General features: G+C 35.3%; 1 protein-coding gene across 4 annotated transcripts in view; it reads left to right on the top strand.

The window, feature by feature from the left end:
• The window catches only part of LOC145283728 (uncharacterized), a 252,063-nt gene that overhangs the window by 27,959 nt on the left and 202,356 nt on the right, over window positions 1–21,748 (top strand). The window lies entirely within an intron of this gene.

The raw sequence follows: 21,748 nt of genomic DNA, 5'->3' as shown, positions 1-21,748 counted from the left end.
TATATATATATATATATATATATATATATATATATATATATATATATATATATATGTCCATGTGATAAAACGTTTTCATTCTAAATTGTACACAATTATGCAGAATGTAGAAACTATGCATAAATAGAATTAAATATAATAGTGAAGTGAAACCATAAATGAATAATTAATGAACACTCGTTTTTCAAAGGAATATGCAAATTAGTTAACCTTCATGAAGTCGCTCGCATATCCATAACTGAGTATATTAAGAAGTTCATTTTAATAATTTTTAAATAGAAAAAGTAGACTTTTCAATCTCAATGTCAAAGTGAGAAAAAAATCAACTTATATATATATATATATATATATATATATATATATATATATATATATTATACTAAAAGTCTAAATTTGTTTGTCATTGTCTCAAAGTTTGACGTTATGACGTCATTTTTAGCAAATTTTTCAAACTTAATGACTAAGGCGAGAGGCTATATGTTTCTGTTTCGATTCTAGCTAATGGCACCAAAGTCATATTTTTCTTAACTTTTGAAATCACTACTCTAGATACAATATAATAATCAAGCTTTATAATATAAAATACGAAATCTGCATGAATTAAAATATATTTAAGCATATTTTACGACTGGGTTATACCATGAGGGTGTCACTACTATATATTGAGTACAATATAATAATCATATGCATGTGTGTCTCATCACATGAAAGTTAGCAAGTAAAAAAAAATGTCGGACGAATCCATTTTAAGGATTTAGTGAAATTAAGAAAGCAAGTAGCAAATCAGACAACACTTCGCCTTCAATCTATTTCCATAATGAGACGTTTTGTTTCTTTTGTTGTTTCTTCTTTCTTTCAATAACAAAGAATATATTGAGTGAATGAAGAACTGTAGCTGTATGTCAGAAACCACACGGAGATGACTCATGTAAACTGCACATGCGTCTTATACTGAATGAGTCACTTGAGATTAATGAATCTGTCACGAACAGGTACTGTCTGCTGAGTGGGCACTTACTAATGAACGCAGTTTCAGCCATCACTAAAAATATGCCCCACGATTGTTATAAAGTATTTTTAACTACATCATAATGGTAAATCGTTTCTATATTTTCGATTGATATAATTAACATATAATATTTATTTCACCAAATCTATAAACAAGCATTGAGAATAATCTACAAAATTTTGAATCAAGTCTCCCCTTGCTGTTATTTCAGATCATTTGAAATCATATCAGCATGTTTTAAGTCTCCCCTTTCAATAAGGCCAGAGGTTTGGGGGGGGGGGGAATATCAGATATTCAAATGCAAAACTTGAATAACAAATAACAATGATTAACACATTTAATGACACAGTTTACACTTACTATTACATATGTTAAAAGCTGTTCAAAAAACCTTAGTTTGTAAAAATTTAATGATTCGTTGCTTATTTCTAAAAGGTTAAAAATGTGCCATAAATAGGCTATGGATAAATGCAAATATCACATAGCACACTACACATTTGTAAAATTCTGACCAATTGTCGCTGAAATTTGGAACTTATAAAATTACTAAAAAGAGTGATATATCTATAGATGGATATTAGTGGCCACAGGGGAGACAAACGAAGCAGCAAAACTGAAGTTAACTGCCAGGACACTATATATATAAATGTAGGCAAATTTGGTTATATTTTATTGGTTTGAAAATATAGGCTCTTTTTTACCAATAGTCATAAAGTATTTACGATAGAATAGTATTATAGTCTTCAAAAAGCCTGCAAATTTTCATCCCATACGAGGGGCGTGCAATAAGTAATGCCCCTGACCCACTTCCAGTTGTCTGATGTAGCTGAAATTTTGCATGTGCAATGATTTATATCTCTACAGGTTATGTGGCAAATTACAGCTCTGAACTAATTGTGGTTTCTGTTTTACAGGTGTTTGAACTGAGTCAGGTGTAAAATCGAGCCTGTTGAATATCGAGCAGTGATCCAGTTTTTGTATTTGAAAGGACGCACACCACAGGAGGCTTTTGATGAAATGAAAGAAACTTATGCTGATAATGCCCCATCATAAAACGCTGGCATCATGAATTCAAACATGGCCGGAAGTCTGTGGAAACAGCTCCCAGACCTGGTCGCCCCCCCCCTTCTGCGATTGATGAGGCATCTGTCCGTCAAGTTGGGGCTGCCATTTTGGAAGATCGGCGCATTACTATTCACCAAATAGCCCAAGATGTCAAGATTAGTACAGGGTCTGTGGAAACTATCATATATGACCATTTGCATATGCATAAGGTGTCTGCCAGATGGATTCCCAGGTTGCTCACACCATTTCAGAAGCGAGAACACGTCGAGTGCTTGACGATGAATTTGGAGATGTGCCAAGAAGAGGAGTCAGAGATTTTCAAAAGACTGATTACACAGAATGAAACCTGGGTCCATCACTATGATCCAGAGACCAAAGCCCAGTGAATGCAGTGGAAGCACTTGGACTCACCACCTCCAAAGGAGGCGAGGGTGCAGCCCTCCGCTGGCAAGGTCATGCTCATAGTCTTCTGGAACCAGGACGGAGTAGTGATGACAGATTTCCTGGCAAAGGGTTCCACAATTACAGGAACCTATTATGCTTCGCTTTTGAGGAAATTAAGGGAAGCTATCAAAATCAAGAGGCGGGGCAAGATCAGCAAAGGTACCCTCCTCCTGCAGGGCAACACTCCGGTCCACAACTCGCATGTCACCAGATCAGAAGCACGGGCGTGTGGTTATGAAATCCTTCCCCATCTTCCCTACTCTCCTGACCTTGCACCCTCTGACTTTCACCTCTTCCCAGCCATGAAGTTGTTTTTGAAAGGAAAGCGTTTCCCAGATGATGCAGCCTTGATTTCTGAAGTCACGTCATGGTTGGAGGACCAAGCTGGGGTTTTCTACAAAAACGGTCTCCAAAGCTGCATCAAACGATGGGAGAAATGCATAACTCTGGGTGGTTCCTATGTAGAGAAGGTCTAATAACTGTGCCAAGTTTCATTGCTCTACTGCTATGGGAAGTGGGTCAGGGGCATTACTTATTGCACGCCCTCGTAGAACCAAAGATATGAGCATTACAATATTCAATTTGGCTACGAATATAGATATACATATAGCTCTAGGTAAATACACCTATCGAGTTTACCATATATCTGTCTGCAGTACATCGGGCACACCACTTTTAAAGTATTCATACATTAATTGAAACTATGCTCTTTTAGACCTCTCAATCATTACTCTCTATAATATTTATTATATATATATATATATATATATATATATATATATATATATATTCCTATAAATTTGGGTTTTTTGTGTATTGATATTCATATTAAAAACACTTTTTTCTTTTTATTTAAAAAGAAAATACAACTTTGTTATATATGGGTTGTGGAATTGCATTTATCTGCAAAAATCTAGCTAATTTACAGACTAAAACTTGCTGTATGGTTTCAAATGATCTGAAATAACAGCAAGTGGAAACTTGATTCCAAATATTTCTCATATGTTATATCTCCTCCTCTTTTGAAAATAGGGTACAATTATTAGTATCTCGAGTATCAAATAATGACCTTTATACACTATGAAATTTACTTTATGTATGAAAAATTTCAGATCAATTGAAACCATAGCAGCAAGTTTTAGTCTCACCGCCATTAAGGCCAGGGGTTTTGGGGAAATATCAGATATTTTGTAATTCATATGCAAAACTAGGAAAACAAATGTTTATGATGGAAACATTGGTAAAGGTGCAGTATCTTTCCGCCCTTAAAAAGTCCTTTAAAATTACTATGTTAGATTTTCGAGGATGCTAAAAACGAAAATGACATTTAAAATTCTATGAAACGAGTATTCAAGCTATGAAGAAATTATAGTTTCCAAAAGTGGGGGGATTACTTTTCTATATTAATTTAATGTAAAATGAACACCCACTTTATAGCCACCTTTTTTTTTTTTTTTTTTTTTTTTTTTTTGTAGGGGACGTCCTGTAGTAGCACCATAGACAAGAAACACCTTACTTAATAAATACTCTGTGACATAAAAAATATTTTGTGAGCATAACATCAGCTCCAACCAAAACAATTAGAAGGGTGGACGGTAACAAACTAAAACTGCCACCATACACCTCTATTTACTCTCCAGATTGTGTGCTATCATCGACTACCCAAATCCACCAGAGTATAGGTCATTTCTTAAATGGCTTTTCCCCTGTTGACTTCAGTATCCTGCTGGTCCTGTGCAGGTCCACCCTCCCTGACTTTGCCTTCTTTTGAGAAAGGATGATTTTATTGCTAATCGCCTTACATACTCCTATCGGGGAATTCTGACAGGGATACCCAGGCACATTTTTGCAGGCCAAGGTGCTCTTCTTCAAGGGCGCTGGTTTTCCATCACACTTTCCGACCCTTCTATCACATCTTCTCACCGTGGGAGGAAACTAAATACCGCCTCTATTGATTTGTTTCTTCACGAAAGCAGTTAGATACAGGGTCGATTTTTAGCATGGAGATAATCCAAATCTCCACCTCCAAAAAACAAAAACAAAATAACAGTGGGTTGGGACAACAATTAAAATTGCCCCAGTCTAAAAGGATTTCTGATTCATTAACTGACGACAGAAAAGATGAAGTGCAGTATCAGAGCAGGTACTACACTTTGCTCCTGGTCAAAAGGCCAAGAAAAACGATTATTTACCTTTCAGGAGGTTAGACACATGATCAGGTGTGGATTAAAAAGCCAGCTCAGTTAAGGAAGTGCACTTCTGTCCTACAAAAAATGCCTGAGCAGTCCTGTTGGCATTCTTCATTATGGATGCTTCAGGCAATTAGCAATGAACTTACCCCTTCTTAAAGAGGGAAGGTAAAACTAGGACTGCATGGAACTATATTTCTCTTGGATATCAGCTTCAAAACAGCTTAGACTCTGTCAGACTAATTGTTGAGGATTCCTCATTGACTGGCATGCACAAGAGAAATCACGTATGTTCATCCTATGTTATTGTAATATGGGATGTTGTTATTGGCATGACAAGAGGTTGTATAAGTGCTCTTAACAGATGTTTATTCACAGGATGTACACAATGTTATATTGGCGAGGGAAAAAAGACAGTGACCAGATGCATCAATGTATAATGCACTGGACTGGTTCAGATGCCAATTCACACAGATAAAAACAGGTTAATACATTGTTTATATTACAAAAGGATACACATGATATTAGTATGGCATTGTTGTATTTTAATTTTTCTATTTCTCAGATCCTGTCTATTTATATACGGACATTGCATCTCTATAACCGGCTACACTTGTCTAGCCCACTTAACCTTGTCCTTGAAAGTCGGTTTGTTAAGTCGCAGCTGCAGCTGCTGCTGCTGTTGTTAAATTAAGCAAGTTGGACTCCTACATAGAGCTCACAAAGATTGTGTTACAGGATTTTCTGGTCTCTATGAAGTCCTCTTTGTTGGTCGCTGCTATTTGTGCTAGCTGCAGATGTGATCGTTTTATCCTCGTACACTGAGAGCAGCAAGGCTCAGTAGTTGTATGTAAAGTCAGGGAAGTTTTGGCCAAGAACATGCAAAGAAGTGGCTTAAAAGTAGCATTGCCACTTTTCGCTCCAGTTCTGTATCTAACACATCTTTGCTTGTTACGTGAAGAGGCAGACGACGACAATAGATCCTGATGCTGACTCCTCCTGGATTTTCATCAGAGCCATGTTAACCAATAGGTCTGAAATTACTACATTGCCATGAAGTTATCCTTGTTGGTCACAGCTATTCGTTAACCTGCAAGAATGTGGTTTATTACCTCTGACACTGAGAATAGCTAGGCTCAGCAGTTGCGTATGAAGTTGGGGAAGGTTTTACTCAGAACACATATCATAGAACACATTGTCGTAGAAGCAACATTGTAATTCTCACTCTGTTGTTGATTCTGAGTTAGTTCTGTGTCTGACATATTTTCACTTGCCACACACAAATGCGACCAGAGAACGATGGTTCCTTTTCCAACTCCTCCTGGATTTTCACCAGGACCCTGTAAGCAGCATTGCAACCCTATCACTCGATCTGTTCACCATGACTTACCACACGCTGAAGTAAAAATGACCAGACGACACTGGTTTCTGAGGCCAACTAGTCCTTGATTTTTACCAGAGTCTCATTAATTGAGTTGCAGTCTTATATTGCTTGGCGGCAAATTTGCGCCACCATTGGTGGCTCTGCCAGAAACCAGAGTTCTAGACAGCACAGCTCTAACCCTACCACATTGCCATCCACTATGATGATAGTAAGGAAGGGTTGGACTTTGGGGGTGGGATACTGTTTGTTTGTTCTTTTATCTTCTCAAGTTACAAATAAATATTTACAGGTATTTAGAACAAGTATTTAGAAAAAATAAAGTTTTGGGTTTTAGTTTTGAGATGGAGAATTTTGTTTTCATCAGTTTTATATATTTGTTTTAGTCAGAATCCTCATCAGATTCAGTTTTACATGCTGGCATGTGTTGGACGGTTTTTAGAAATTCTCTTCCAAAATAAATTTATCTTTGGCCAGGTCTTTAGTTATCCCCCTATCTCTTAAAACTATTCTTATCACTTCCATTTTTTCTTTGGCCTTCCCCTGCCAATTGACCCTGCTAACTCAACTGCTTTACACAACCCAAGAATTTCCATCCATTTTTTTTAATGTGAACACACCAATGTAGTGTCCTCTTCTGCACACCTCTCCCTATACTATCCAGTCTTTAAAACTTACATTACACAACCATCATATCATTCTCACATCATTTCTCTCCATGCAACGCATGTATTCAATCCTTTCATTTATCTCAATTGTGTCATAATTTCTTCACCATTAACCTTTATTCTCAAGTGGCCTTTTACCTTGATGAATGGTCCTGGATATGACCTAAAACTATATCCGATGGTGAGGCCCCACCTTGCAGGCCTTGGGGAGTGTGGAGCCACCCTTTGATTGCCATTGCTCTCAGGTCTACTCTGACCCGGAGTGGTAGTACCTGTTAGGGTCCCAACTATGGGTTAAATAGAATCTGACTTAAAAACAAAAATATACTCCATTAAAAATCGTTCCTCAAAATAACTAGATTCGGCATTAAATAACCTGAAAAAGGTTGATATGCCGTAAAACAAAAACAACCAACCAACCAACCTTGATGAATAGTGGCCAGTTCATCATATCATTCCCATATCATTTCTCTTCATGCAACGGACGTCTTCAACCCTCATATCTGGTGCCACTAAATCAGACTGTTTGAAAATACCAACTTTCTGATCTAAAATGCACAAAACACTGATTTTATTGTTTTTGTTTCTCTCTCTCTCTCTTTGTAAAAACTCAACCATGTTCTGCAAAATCAAAAACAATTTTCCTCTATAAAACAACCAAACCAAACCAAACACCATGAATAAATATTTGAAAATCTAGGAAAGAACAAGTTATTCTATCCCGGCTCCGCATGGGGCACTCAAATCTCAGACTCCTTTATTCTGAACAAAGAATTACAACCAAAATATAGCATACGCCAAACACCTATCACAGTCAAACACATCCTTATGTAATATGAAACTCTAAAGAACATTAGAAAGTTTTTCTTCAAAATTAATATGAAAAATTTATTTAAATATACTATTATAGAAACTATCTTTAAGAGTTAAAAATATATCAGATCTGAATCAAGAAAAATAAAGAATCCCAACAGAAAACATAACGGACCTTAAATAACCCGTAGAGGTTGATAAATAATATATATATATATATATATATATATATAAGTGAACGTGTCTGTGTGTGTGTCTGTGTACATTTCCTTATGCAATAACTGTCAATTTTCAGTCTACAGACTCGAAATTTTATATACAGGGTTCTGAGATTTGGGAAAATCGATGTGATCGGGTTTCGGCCAGAAATTTCGCTGTTGAGAGGTCAAAGTTCAACGATTTGACCTTTGAGAAGTCTATGAAACTCCTCCGACAATTTTGGATCTAAACACTTGACATTTTAGATATTGGTTCCTTAGACATGGATCTAACGTAATAACTTGATTTGAGCCCAAAACAATAAATATTAAGGGGTCATAATAGGGGTCAAAGTTAAAAAAATTACCGTTTTTGTTTTGTTTTGTTTTTGTTGCTCAGCATACACCTCCAAACACCCGGGAAACGCTGGGCCGAAATGCTAGTATATATATATATATATATTTAAAGATATAAATAAAAAACTTGATGAATAAAAACTTTTTTTCTAAAATTACTAGATTCAACATTAAATAAGCTAAAAAGAGTTGATATGCCGCAAAACAAAACAACCAAACTAAGTCCCCATGCAAAATATATCCTCATCCCAGAATTCGCTTCCATTTAACCCTAATCTTGAAACTCTAAATAAAAATAAACTTTTTCGCCAAATGAAGAAAAAAAAAAAAAAAAAAAGAGAAGAAAAAGAGAATATGCACACTGTTTGGTTTGGGAGGGGAAAAGAGATAGTCATCGCTTGCATTAGTCAGTATATATGTCAATCAGGATATATGATAAAACATTTTATTGATCGTGAGGATTTTAAAGAGCCTTTTTTTATTTTTACAGATAGTGTTTAAAATAAAATAGGACACACGAATACTATTGTCAAGAATTGGTTTTAGATAGCCAACAATAAATAGACAGATCAGGTTCAGCAGTAATAGTTGTTTAATTGCAAGTTTTTTTTACAATGGAGTTACCGTTTATCAAAGCCCGAAGGCCACTCGAGGATAACGGTTAATGAATGTTAGGTGGTAGTGTAGTAGTCGTTAATAGTGTAAATTGGATACAATGTGATTATTTGAGAGGACGGCTCAACAAGAACTTGTTTACATTGGATTTAAAGGCTACCACATTGTAGTCAAGCAAGAAGCACGCCAGCAGAACAGTGTTCTACTGATTGTTAGTTATAGTAAAGAAGCTTTGTTCATGGAATCTGTGCTTAGATTTAGGCACAGATAGAGATTGAGGAGGGGAAATCGTATATGGTTGTTGGAGCTAGTTGAGTTTTTTGTGAAAGTTTGGCTGCTTTCTTGTGTTTATTAACATGTTTTTTTTTGTTGTTTTGTTTTGTTTTTTTATTACAATTTCACCCCAAATAAGGTACAGTGCCACTTTGATGTAGGGGGCTACTATCAGGGACATAAGTTTCAGGGATACTATGTAGGGAGTTGAGCAGCAAGATGTCTGTTCACCTTACACTTTAACTTCTGCATGTCAGTACAGTTGAAGAAGCAGAAACTCGAAAGGGAATTCTATAGTCTAGCAGTTCTGGGGAAGAAACTATTAGTGTAGAAGTCTTTCTTACATCTAGGGATTTCTATTTTGTAGGGGTGGGACTTTGCTGCTTGTCGGGTTTGTCGGGGGTATTTACGTTGAGGGGGTACAAGGGCTTGTAGTTCATTGGAGCATCCACTATTAAAATACTTGTAAAACAGGCAGAGGGATGCAACATTTCATCGGTGGGACAGAGGTTGGAGCTTAGATGACGGTTGAGGAACTATCAGGTTGGCAACTCTCTTTTGAACCCTGTCCAGGATTGAGAGACTAGTAGCAGATGCACCAGCCCAAATGTGACAACAATGTTAACAATGAAAAGTATTAGAGAGATCTATTCCCTCTCTTTAAGTACTAAATGGCAGAGATGACATTATATAGGTTTAGTAAAATTCAGATGTTTTTGCTGAGTAAAAACGAACAGGAACCCAATACAATAATCAGTTTATCTGCACAGCTGGGCCGATTTTTATTAAATTTGACATGAACAACTTCATGTGCCTGGCAGTGTTCTTAGATAGGTTTTGTGTCGGAGTGTCTCTGATAAGTATTTATAATTAATTAATAATTGAGATAATCCAATGAAAGAAGGAATGGACGATTTTGACCAAAGTTAACATCTTACACAGCCAAAAATCACAAGAGAAGTTTTATTACAACACAAGCTAAAAGGCCCGACATATAAAATTGATGGTAAGTTCTTTGTTATGACAGGGGCACGTTCGAAATAAATGTTTCTGTTTAGATCACAGTTGAAGCATGATACTTGACTTTTTCATTTTAAACTTAAAATCAATCCATTATCACCGCACAAGCAGTGAGACAGACATAAAATCAACAGTAGGTTCTTTGATATGACAGGGGTGCGTTCGAGATGAATGTTTCTGTTTTGAGCACAGTTGAAGCATGATACTTGACTTTTGCATTTTAAACTTTAATTCAAGTCATTATATATAAAAATAATTTTATAAAATCAACAGTAGGTTCTCTACAGTGAAACGTAGACTACAATGTATTGTGAACTAAACCACTGCGGGGAGGTATGTGAAGCTTCTTTCTGATCCACTGCAATGGCTCCCCAACTAGAGCAGGCAATCAATCAATTTGATTGAAAAATGGATGATTTCACCAATTTCAATGAGAATAAACATATGGGGGTATAAAACATTCGTTGATCATCATTCAATCCCGGGCATCGTTGGGTCTCACTGTTGGTTTTATTATATAGAAGGTAAATGTTATGTTAGATTATTCACACTACTATTCTTATCTTTGTTGTTATTTTAATAACGTCTCGACTGATGTAATCATTCATTAATTTTAGGACTCCCATAATATTCCCCATCTTTCAACTGACAATCATGCCATCTCATTAACCTTTATCCTCGAATAGTTCTTGACCTTGATAAGTAGTGAACAAAAAAGAACCCCTCCAACCTTTTTTGGGTGCATCTTTTCAAACTCTGAAATTTGTGTGAAATTTCAAACTGAACCTCTTGAATTGAAAACCATGTTTAATTTCAGAAGAGTTTTCCGATGGGTAGCTATTTTGTACAAGTCCTGGAGATGAAGAATTTTCAGTGGGTAGCTGTTCTGTATAAGTTCCTGACTTTATAATTTTGCAGACAAAGAGCTAAAGATCTCTCTCGTGTTGACACAAAAAAATTATGTGCCAGAATACTAAAAGATTAAATATTTTTATGAGGTGATTCTAGTTTCTGATTGGTTGCTAGCAGAACATGGCTCCATTTGATTGGTCAGTTCCTATCATCAGTGTCTGTAAGTAGAACCTTCCAACTTTTGGTGATCATACCCTCTTCATTATTTTTAATGTTGGAGGATGGGTCTCCTTGCTGTTTCGATTGCTTGGAGACTTGGGTGGAAAGTAGCAGTGAAGAATCCGTTCTTGAAAATCAGCTTGACAGGTGCGAGGCCAAGAACTGGCCCAGTACCTGTTGGTTTGAAGTACGTCACCTGGGTATCACCCAGGAGGTCCACTCTTCCAGGCCTTGCCACTCGGCTTTCAGGTGGGGTAAATTTATTGCTTGCTGCCTGAGATGCCCTGACCAGGGAATGCCCGGGCAATTTTTGATAGGCAAGAGTACTTTTCCTTTAGGGGAGCTTGTTTGACATCCTCACTTTACCGACCTTGTGTCACAGCATGCTGAGGTGGGCAGCATGTGAATACCTACCCTCTTCATTATATAAAAAATATTGCAACAGAACCCTTTATTTAATCTATTTGTTCTCGTTCCATCAGCCATAACCGGATAGAAGTGTTGAGTTTTATTTTCTTCTTAGCTATTATTATTGCCTGTAGTGAGGATTAAACCGTTAACCTTGTAGACTGTCACTTAGAATTGATTGTTACTCAATGTCTTTATTCATTGCACCATGAGTTCATGTAACAATGACAATGAGATGAGTAGATTGAATCTTATTATGAATTTTCCTAATGTCTGTCTGTGGGTGTGTGACTCGGTTTATCTCAGCCTACAGGCAATCCACCCAGGCAAGTAAGGTAAATTCATCATAGAAACAGATTATATTGTTCACAATATGTTTTATTGTTTTCCTGATCAAAGAAAGCATCGTATAAATCATGGTAATTCTTTCATTTAAATGTGTAATATATCCAGGAACTAACACGTTGTAGACTCAGTCACAAAAGAGACAAAGAATAGGAAAGACCTTCAATTCCCTATCTTTTTTTTTTATACAACTACATTTATTTTCTCATTCTCACGCCATGTGTGACTTCTCATTACAGCTCTGAGATCTCTAACATGATTGTCTTCTTGAACGTACTCTTGAACGACATCCACGCCTCTAACGTGATCTTGTTTTCGAACGTGCTCTCTTTCTCCTTTTTATAGTCTTCTTTTTTCTTTGCCATGATGTCATTTTGCTTACGGCTCAGTATTTGCATATAGCTGTCCGCGCTATGTTACAAATGTACCTAAATCATCTCACCCACCCACCCCGCCCTGCTCAGAAGATTTATGTTTTGTCAGTACTCATGAGACGTCTCTTGTTCATTTGAAATCTATCCGGAAAGAGAAAGAGATCGCGTTTAGTGTCCATTTTGGATTTGTTAAGACATTCCTTTCATCTTGATCATCTTGATCTTCCACATGATGATGCATGTCTTAACTGTCATCTTCGGTTTCCTAACGTAGTGTACTTGCAATAACCCTTATCCCTGAGTGGCTTCCGGGCCTTGATAAGTGGTGATCACTGTGTAAAAAAAAAAAAAAAAAATGATTTGCTTGAAGCTGACTTTGAATGATTGGATGACCATGAGCAATATAGAACAAGACATTTCAAGAAAGTCAGAGGTTACATCGACTGAAACGTTGCAAAAATAACACTCAAGATGATGCAAACCCATGTGACTTATTTTTGCCATTCCTTCCGATCCAGGGCAAGTTGGTTGATGGACGCGCAACTGTTGAGAGATGTCCGATCAAAACCATTTTCTCTCCACCTTCTTCTCGGCTTTCCTCTGCCTCTTTTGCCTTCTAACATATCCTCAAAGCATAACTTTGACAGGTCAGTGGTTGATCGTTTGACATGGTCAAAAAGTTTAAGGGTTTTACTTTTGGTTTTATCAAATAGAGGGGGTAGGGAAGTAGTTTGACGGAGGGTGGATTTTTTTTTTTCTTTTTTTTTGATCAATCGATGTCCCGTAATCAAACGCATTACGTGATTTTGGAACACCTCAATGCAATTGGCTAGTTGTTGGCAATTACAATTAGTTTTAAAAGAAAGAGACAAATTTTCTGAATAATGCTGACCCTGACAGACATTTATTCTTTTAAAAGAAAAATTATTAACTGTAAATTATACAGATTAGTATAGAAAGAGACATCAAAGTTTCACATAATATTTTATTCAATTTCACCTTTGACTGTTGAAAGGTAATAGCTGCCCGGTCAAACTGGAAGTACCTGTTTGGTAAGTCATTAATTTTCAAGAATAATTTGTTTATAATACAAGATTTATATTAGTTATTTGAATGACTCATTTAAAGTAGCTTTTGAGAATGACATATTTACGTATCTATCAAGTCTAAATGTCAAAAACTGAGCGAGAGAAAAAGCCACGTTGTACCAAATCACCTCGTTTTAAAATTTTAATTCGTGACTCATAACGATCATAATAATTTCTAAAGTTAAATTGATACAAATTAACAATGACAAAAATTGGCGCTAATAAATTTGTATTATAGTGAACTAGAAGAATACTAGTTCGACGGTATATAAAATTACATCTCTACTAACAGAGCAGTTTTGCCTCATTTTATATCCCCGTAGGAAGATTAAAATCAAGATTTAACACTACTAAACTTTGTGTCTAGAATCCTTATTTCAATTTTGATCACAATTCATTAAGTGATTTTCGTTTTGTTGTTCAGCAGGATTCAATGCACAATAAAAACTGCCTTTAAGTCAGTCTGTTCGAGATCTTAAAAATATAAAATCTCAGAGAACTGTGGACAAAACAAATTATGTCCAAAGTAGAAAGAATTTCTAAGTATAATTTCTGCTCTTCTGAGATGATTGTAATTGAAGAGGTCTTCTGATTTTTATTTTTTATTTTTTTACAGTACTGATGGGTTGCATGTTTTTACTTTTAACATTCTATGAGACATTATGGAGAAGTGTGTGCAGAACAAGAGGCTTAGGTGGTATGGCCACATTGAAAGAATGGATGAGAGTTCTTGATTTAGTAGATGTAGAACAGTTGATGTAGTACATTCAGTTCACAGAGGAAGGCCAATGGAAAACCTTGGAGGAAATGATACAAATGGACCTGAGGGGAAGAGGGATAAATAAAGACCTGGTCAGTAATAGATTACTTTGAAATTCAACTTCTTAAAGCCATCCAATTGCTTGCCATTATGTAAAATGGACGTTAAGCCAAATATGATGATGATTCAAGAATCCTCAGAATGACACCAGTAGCGGTCCTGGATATGACCTTTAACTATATCCAGTGGTGAGGCCCCAGCTTGCAGGCTTTGGGGAGTGTGGAGCCACCCTTTAATTACCATTACTTCCAGGTCTACTCTGACCCGGAGTGGTAGTACCTGTTAGGGTCCCAACTATGGGTTAAATAGAAACCGACTTGAAAACAACAAATATATTCTATTAAAAAAAATTTCTTCAAAATCACTGAATTCGGCATTAAATAACCCAAAAGGGTTGATATGCCGTAAATCAAAACCAATCAACCAACCAACCGACATCAGTAGCTTCTAACAAGTATCAGTGATTTTGATTGGTTGGTTGGTTGGATGGTTGTTTTTGTTTTACGGCATATCAACCCTTTTCAGGTTATTTAATGCCGAATCCAAAGATTTTGAAGAAAAATTTTTTAATAGAATATATTTGTTGCTTTTAAGTCGGTTTCTATTTAACCCATAGTTGGGAGCCTAACAGGTACTACCACTCTGGGTCAGAGTGGACCTGGGAGCAATGGCAATTAAAGGATGGCTCCACACTCTCCAAAGCCCGCAAGCTGGGGCCTCACCACTGGATATAGTTTAAGGTCATATCCAGGACCATCTTGGAGTTCACCTCATCTATTATTATACTAAATGTAAGTTAATCAACGTTTGTTTCCCTAAGGTTTCTTTCCTATATTCCTTAGTTTGCCCGCCTTGCATTTTATGTTGATGCTACCATTCTTTAGTATTTCTTAATGTTTTTGTGAACATTTAGAGAAAGAGTAACTCTCTTGTTTTCAGCGTGGTGACCTAATATATGTTTGTCTGTACAAATCATAAACTTTGCATTTCTTTTGACGGTTTCACTTTTATATTTCTGTTTTCAGGAGTGGAGTATCTCTTACAAAACCACCTTGAAATAATTATTAAAAAAAAAAAAAGCTGACAAAACTAATATGTATGTTATTCTCAACAAATCCGAATACCAATCAAAGATAGCCGATATTTTAGATGATAAACGTAAATTAAAAAAAATAATAATAAAATCATAACCCCATACCTCTCCTTTAAACTAAAATTAATAAAATAATTACTGCCAATAACGCCGACTGCCATAATCTAAAACTGTTCAAAATCATTGGGGATTATCAATATCAACAAGAATTTTATCACTCAATGAGGAACCCCTTCCTGGAAAAAATCCAACAGGTTAGCGTTGAAAACGGCCAGATTTTTATTTATTTTTTTTTTTTTAATAAAATGTTTGTATACAAGACTCACACTTTTACTGTAGACAATGATGATTTCACACATTATTTTACAAATTAATAAATTTAGAAATCGGACGAAGATAAAACCCAACAAGTTTAGGGTTGAAAGCAGTTGGATTTTTTATTTATTTTTATTTTTTGGCGGCGGCGGGGGGTATAAATCTGGGGGGATATATATATATACAGTGATGATCATATTTATTGGCACGGTAAAATAAAAGTTAAATTTTGTCTAATAAATTCTAAAAAAGGGATTAAATTAAAGAAAATAACAAAGTATATTATGTATTTTTAACTGGCCTTTCCGATGCAGCAATCGGATTTTAGAAAAAATAAATAACAAAGGAACAACAAACATAATTGCAAAAAACCCTTGTTCAAAATTATTGGCACGGCTTTGTTTTTCTTTTAGTATCAGTATAATATCAATCAATTTCCGGTTTACGTGCTTTCTGAACTTTTTTATAGCCATATTATGCTTGTTTAACGCTAATTCAGTGAATAATTTTTTTCAGATAATTTTTAGATAGCGATTTATTTAAACTATTATAAGTGACTAAATTATAATTTTCAATCGCCATGGTTAAAACTAAGGAACACAGCGAAGACGTCAGGAAGCTTGTTGTAGCATGCCATACCAATGGGGAGGGCTATGATAAGATTTCAAAGAAGCTAAACCTTCCCAAATCCACTGTTAGAGCCATAATAAACAAGTTCAAATCGCAAGGCCACGTTATGAGTTTAGAGGGTAGAGGGAGAAAAAGGATTCTTTCCCCAAGAGATGAACGGAAAATTGTTCGACAAGTAAAACAAAACCCAAGGATCTCTGTTGGGGAGATTGTTGATGAACAGAGCACCTCTGGAGTGAATGTATCTCGACATACAGTTGGTAGAGTTTTGAAGAGAGCTGGTTTAAAAGCATGTCGTCCGAGAAAGACTCCCTTATTGAAGCCTATGCACCTGAAAGCAAGGCTAGCCTTTGCAAAACGTCATATTGATAAAGATGTTGCATTCTGGAAACGTGTTCTATGGACTGACGAAACGAAAATAGAGTTATTTGGCCATAATAAAGTGTCTTATATTTACAGAAAATCTGGCGAAGCTTTCCTGCCTAAGAACACCATACCCACAGTGAAGCACGGTGGAGGCAGTTTGATGTTTTGGGGATCCTTTGCTGCCTCTGGACCAGGGCGACTTGTTAAGGTCACAGGTAGCATAAAAAAGGAAGATTATGTTAAAATATTGGCTGAAAACCTGAAAGACTCTGCTAAAGAGCTCTCACTTGGTCGTCGTTGGTGGTTCATGCAAGATAATGACCCAAAGCATTCGGCTAAACTGACTAAGAAATGGCTTGAGGACAATCATATTAATGTTTTGGAGTGGCCATCACAAAGCCCAGACCTTAATCCAATTGAAAATTTATGGAGAACATTAAAATTGAGGGTAATGCAAAGGAAGCCTAAGAATCTTATTTAATTGGAGGATTATTGTCAGGAAGAGTGGGCTAAAATTACTACTGAAGAGTGCAACAACTTGGTTGTAAACTATGAAAAGCGACTGAGGAAGGTAATCAAGGCCAAAGGCTATACAATTGATTATTAAATAAATCGTGCCAATAATTTTGAACAAGGGTTTTTTGCAATTATGTTTGTTGTTCCTTTGTTATTTATTTTTTCTAAAATCCGATTGCTGCATCGGAAAGGCCAGTTAAAAATACATAATATACTTTGTTATTTTCTTTAATTTAATCCCTTTTTTAGAATTTATTAGACAAAATTTAACTTTTATTTTACCGTGCCAATAAATATGATCATCACTGTATATATATATATATATATATATATATATATATATATATATATATGGAACCGTAAAACCCATAAGCCTAGCTATCCACTCTGCCCAATCATTTCTCAAATAAATACCCCTATCTACCATCTGTCTAAAACAACCAATCGATAACCCCTTTTTGCCTAATATATATAACATTCAATCCACTAACGCACACTTCCTCAACCGAACTGGCTTTTTAATACACACCTGATCATGTGTCTAACCTCCTGAAGAGGTAAATAATCGTTTTTCTTGGCCTTTTGACCAGGAGTAAAGTATAGTATCTGTTCTGATACTACACTTCATCTTTTCTGTTGTCAATCAATTATTCAGAAATCCTTTTAGACTGGGTCAATTTTAATTATTGTCCTAATTCAGTATCACTTTGGAGGGGGGGATTTGGATTATCTCCATGCAAAAAATCGACCTTGTGTCTAACTGCTTTCGTGAAGAGACAAGTCAATAGAGGCGGTATTTACTTTCCTTCCATGGTGAGAAGATGTGACAGAAGGGTCGGAAAGTTGCTTTGAAGAAGAGCACCCTGGCCTGCAAAAATGTACCTGTACTATGGTATAGGCACACGCCCTTTATTTATGTACGAGGGGTGTTCCAAAAGTAACAAGTAATAGTCACTACCATTTCCAAAGCACTTTTACTAGGAATTCAATGACACATCTCTGTTTCTGATGCATGTCCATGACAGGAGTTGTTTTCTTAGTCCTCATACCGTCAATATCTGCAATAGAGAGGTGAAACTTTTAGATCATGAATGTATAAGTTCAATCATCATGACAATGAAATTTGCAATCCCCTCTGATCTATTTGGGTAGAATAAAAAAAAAATAGTACCTATAAATATTATAGTAAATAATTATGTCAGCCCCTTTAAGAACTCGGTTCTTATTGTTGAGCACTTTACAGTTGAAATGAAAGTCGGTCACTTTAGCCCATGGCAACACCATCTTTTTGTAAAAAGATATTGTCATAGTGATGAAAAAAAAATGGGACTTCAGTTGTACAGGCCAACAAAAGCTTGCGTAGGGTAATAGGGTTAATATTAAGAGGGCATTGATTGGGTTATATATATTTGTGATAATGTCTACAGTTTCTAGGACTGGAACATTAGTGAAAGATTCTCAACATTTAAGGAAGCAATAATACCGTTTTCAGGTTTCGTGCTCCTTAGGGTTTGAATAAGTTCGTTAGTGGATTGAATGTTATATTTATTAGGCAAAAAAGGGGATATCGCTTGGTTAATTGTTTTAGACAGATGGTAGGTAGGGGTATTTATTTGGGAAATGATTGGGCGGAGTGGACACTGGACAGCTAGGCTTATGGGTTTTTTACGGTTTCATATATATATATATATATATATATATATATATATATATATATATATCCCCCCACACACACACAAACACAAAAATCCAGCTGTTTTCAACCCTAACCTGTTGGGTTTTATCTTCGTCCGATTTCTACATTTATTCATTTGTAAAATAATGTGTGAAATCATCATCATTGTCTACGGTAAAAGCGTGAGTCGTGTAAACAAACATTTTATTAAAAAAAAAATCCAGCCGTTTTCAACGCTAACCTGTTGGATTTTGTCCAGGAAGGGGTTCCTCATTGAGTGATAAAATTCTTGTTGATATTGATAATCCCCAATGATTTTGGGCAGTTTTAGATTATGGCAGTCGGCGTTATTGGCAGTAATTATTTTATTAATTTTAGTTTAAAGGAGAGGTATGGGGTTATGATTTTTTTTTTTTTAATTTACGTTTATCATTTAAAATATCGTCTATCTTTGATTGGTAATCGGATTTGTTGAGAATAACATACATATTAGTTTTGTCAGCTTTTTTTAAATAATTATTTCAAGGTGGTTTCGCAACTAACGTGCAGCTTGGTTTAAATGTGTTAGTAAGGAAGTACATAGTTTGGGATATCTTCTTTTTTTTTTTTTTTTTTTTTTTTTTTTTTTTTAAGTACAATGGACTAATCGAAGTTATGGTTATTACATCAGCCAGTTCCCACCTGAAGTAAAGACTACAATATAAAAAAAGGAAAGGATCCACTGTAAAATTAATTGACTAAAAAACGTCTGTTCAATTTAACGAATTATGCATAAAAGAAAAAATGCTGCCTAAATACACATTTTATGTACATTTTTATAGCTCATTGACTTAGAATAAGTCGATGGACAAGGGACTATACCTTTTCCCCATTTTTAATGAGCAAAATGTCTAGTTATATATGATTCATTAACAAAAAAAAATGACGCTTAACTCAAATACTCAAATATGGTTTTATAGATAACAAAATTGAAATTCCATTCCAACTGTTTTAATATCTGCTCAAGGTTTCGGGTTTCATAGTAAAAAAAGAAAAAAAAGAAATCAAACGTAAAAGCGGAAATAACAATCCTTAAAACAGTTAAGTGCAGCCATAAAATATTTATAGAGAAAGAAATTAAAAGTGAATAACATTAGTTCAGATAAAACTAGGAGCCATAGATACTTTTGTTAATCTGTGGCATGACTTATTTACATCATTTTAATTCATACTAGTTTAGACCCACTGCGTGAGTAATTGTTAGTACAGTACCCGGATGTGCCAATTTCCATCTTTACATCTTTTACCGTTTTATAGCTAATATAAAAGTGATGTAAATTGTGTGGAAAAGAATAAGTGGCTTAGTATTTATATTATTCCTTAATTGGAATTTATTTTTGAGATGAGCATTATATATATTAATTTATTTTTATTTCGGACTATTATTCTCATCTTTATTAGTTGTTGTTTTTTCATATTTTATTGGTTTTTGTTTATTCACAACGTTTCGGCCAACTATTCCTCTGGCCTTCGTCAGGTGGTAACCGCGACGGATAGGAACTTCAAATCTCCTAACTGCATTCTCAGCCATCACTGCCATCCGTAGTTGTTGTCGTCTCACTACATTTTGGCCAATTAACCTCTGGCACGCTTTGGGTGGGATTGAAACCGCTATCTTCAGACAATGAATCTCTACAGTTCCAGATGAACATTGTTTGAAGATAGCGGTTTCAATCCCACCCAAAGCGTGCCAGAGGTTTACTTGGCCAAAATGTGGTGAGACGACAACAACTACGGATGGCAGTGATTGCTGAGAATGCAGTTAGGAGATTCGAAGTTCCTATCCGTCGCGGTTACCACCTGACGAAGGCCAGAGGAATAGTTGGCCGAAACGTTGTGAATAAACAAACCAATAAAAGAACAAAAACAACAACTAATAAAGATGAGAATAATAGTCCGAAATAAAAATAAATTAATATGGCTTAGTATTTTAAATAAGAATCATTTGGATTGAAAATCGATTTAGTATTACGCTTGAAATTTGTCAAATTTATCTGAATAAGTAAAATCGTACGGTCGTAAAATAATACGCTTAACTATGATATTTAAATTTACGCCGATTTCGTATTTATTATTATAGAGTCAATTATTTGGGCGCATCTACACTATTGGGACGAAATTTCGGAAATCGTAATACGAAATTCCACATGAAAACAATGGTATCTACATATTCCAAGTATTTTTTAAGATCCAAAAATTACGAAAATCGATGAGGTAGAAAATTATTTATTGAAGAAAATAAAAAATGGAATTTGATGAAAACAATCGTAAGACACAGGAGAATTCAAAAGGAATGTAATTTTCCGTTTCGATTTAAACAAGATGGCGGCAATTTTTCACTTGCTAACACGATTAAAGTTCTTTTTTTTTATTTAATAATTCAGTAATATTTAAATAATTTCGGCGCATAATTTGGAAGCTACCATTGTAACTTATTAGAATTGACAAAAAAAAAATTGGTTTAAACCATTGCTTGTTTTTTTTAATCTGAAAACGCCATTTATCGACTACAAAATCTCGTCCCAATTCTGTAGAAGTGCCATTATTTCGTATTATATTGTACTCAATATATAATTATGATTTCAAAAGTATTTAAAAAAATAAAAATGATTTGAGTGCCATGCGAGAACCGACACCAAAATATGACAAAACTTATTTTCATGATTGCAACTATGTCTACAAGTTAAGCAAAGATTGAAGTTTATTTATACTCAATAGGGTTGGACTGTGGAAAGGAGTGTGAATTATTAAATACAAGCTGGGTTCCATGACAGCAATGTTTTTGATAGACTAGATGCAAGCAAGGGCACAGAGTTATATATATATATATATATATATATATATATATATATATATATATATATTGTTTTTAAAATATAATTATCCACTGACATGTGTTTCGTCATCTACAACTCATCAGAGTGGCTGAATCTAGTGAGATTCGAAATCAGGACTCAACGGTAAAAAAAAAACCCTC

The sequence above is a fragment of the Euprymna scolopes genome, chromosome 8 (assembly GCF_053919585.1).
Source record: "Euprymna scolopes isolate OS-2025 chromosome 8, ASM5391958v1, whole genome shotgun sequence".
NCBI lineage: Eukaryota > Metazoa > Mollusca > Cephalopoda > Sepiida > Sepiolidae > Euprymna > Euprymna scolopes.
This window is presented reverse-complemented; position numbering and strand designations above follow the sequence as displayed.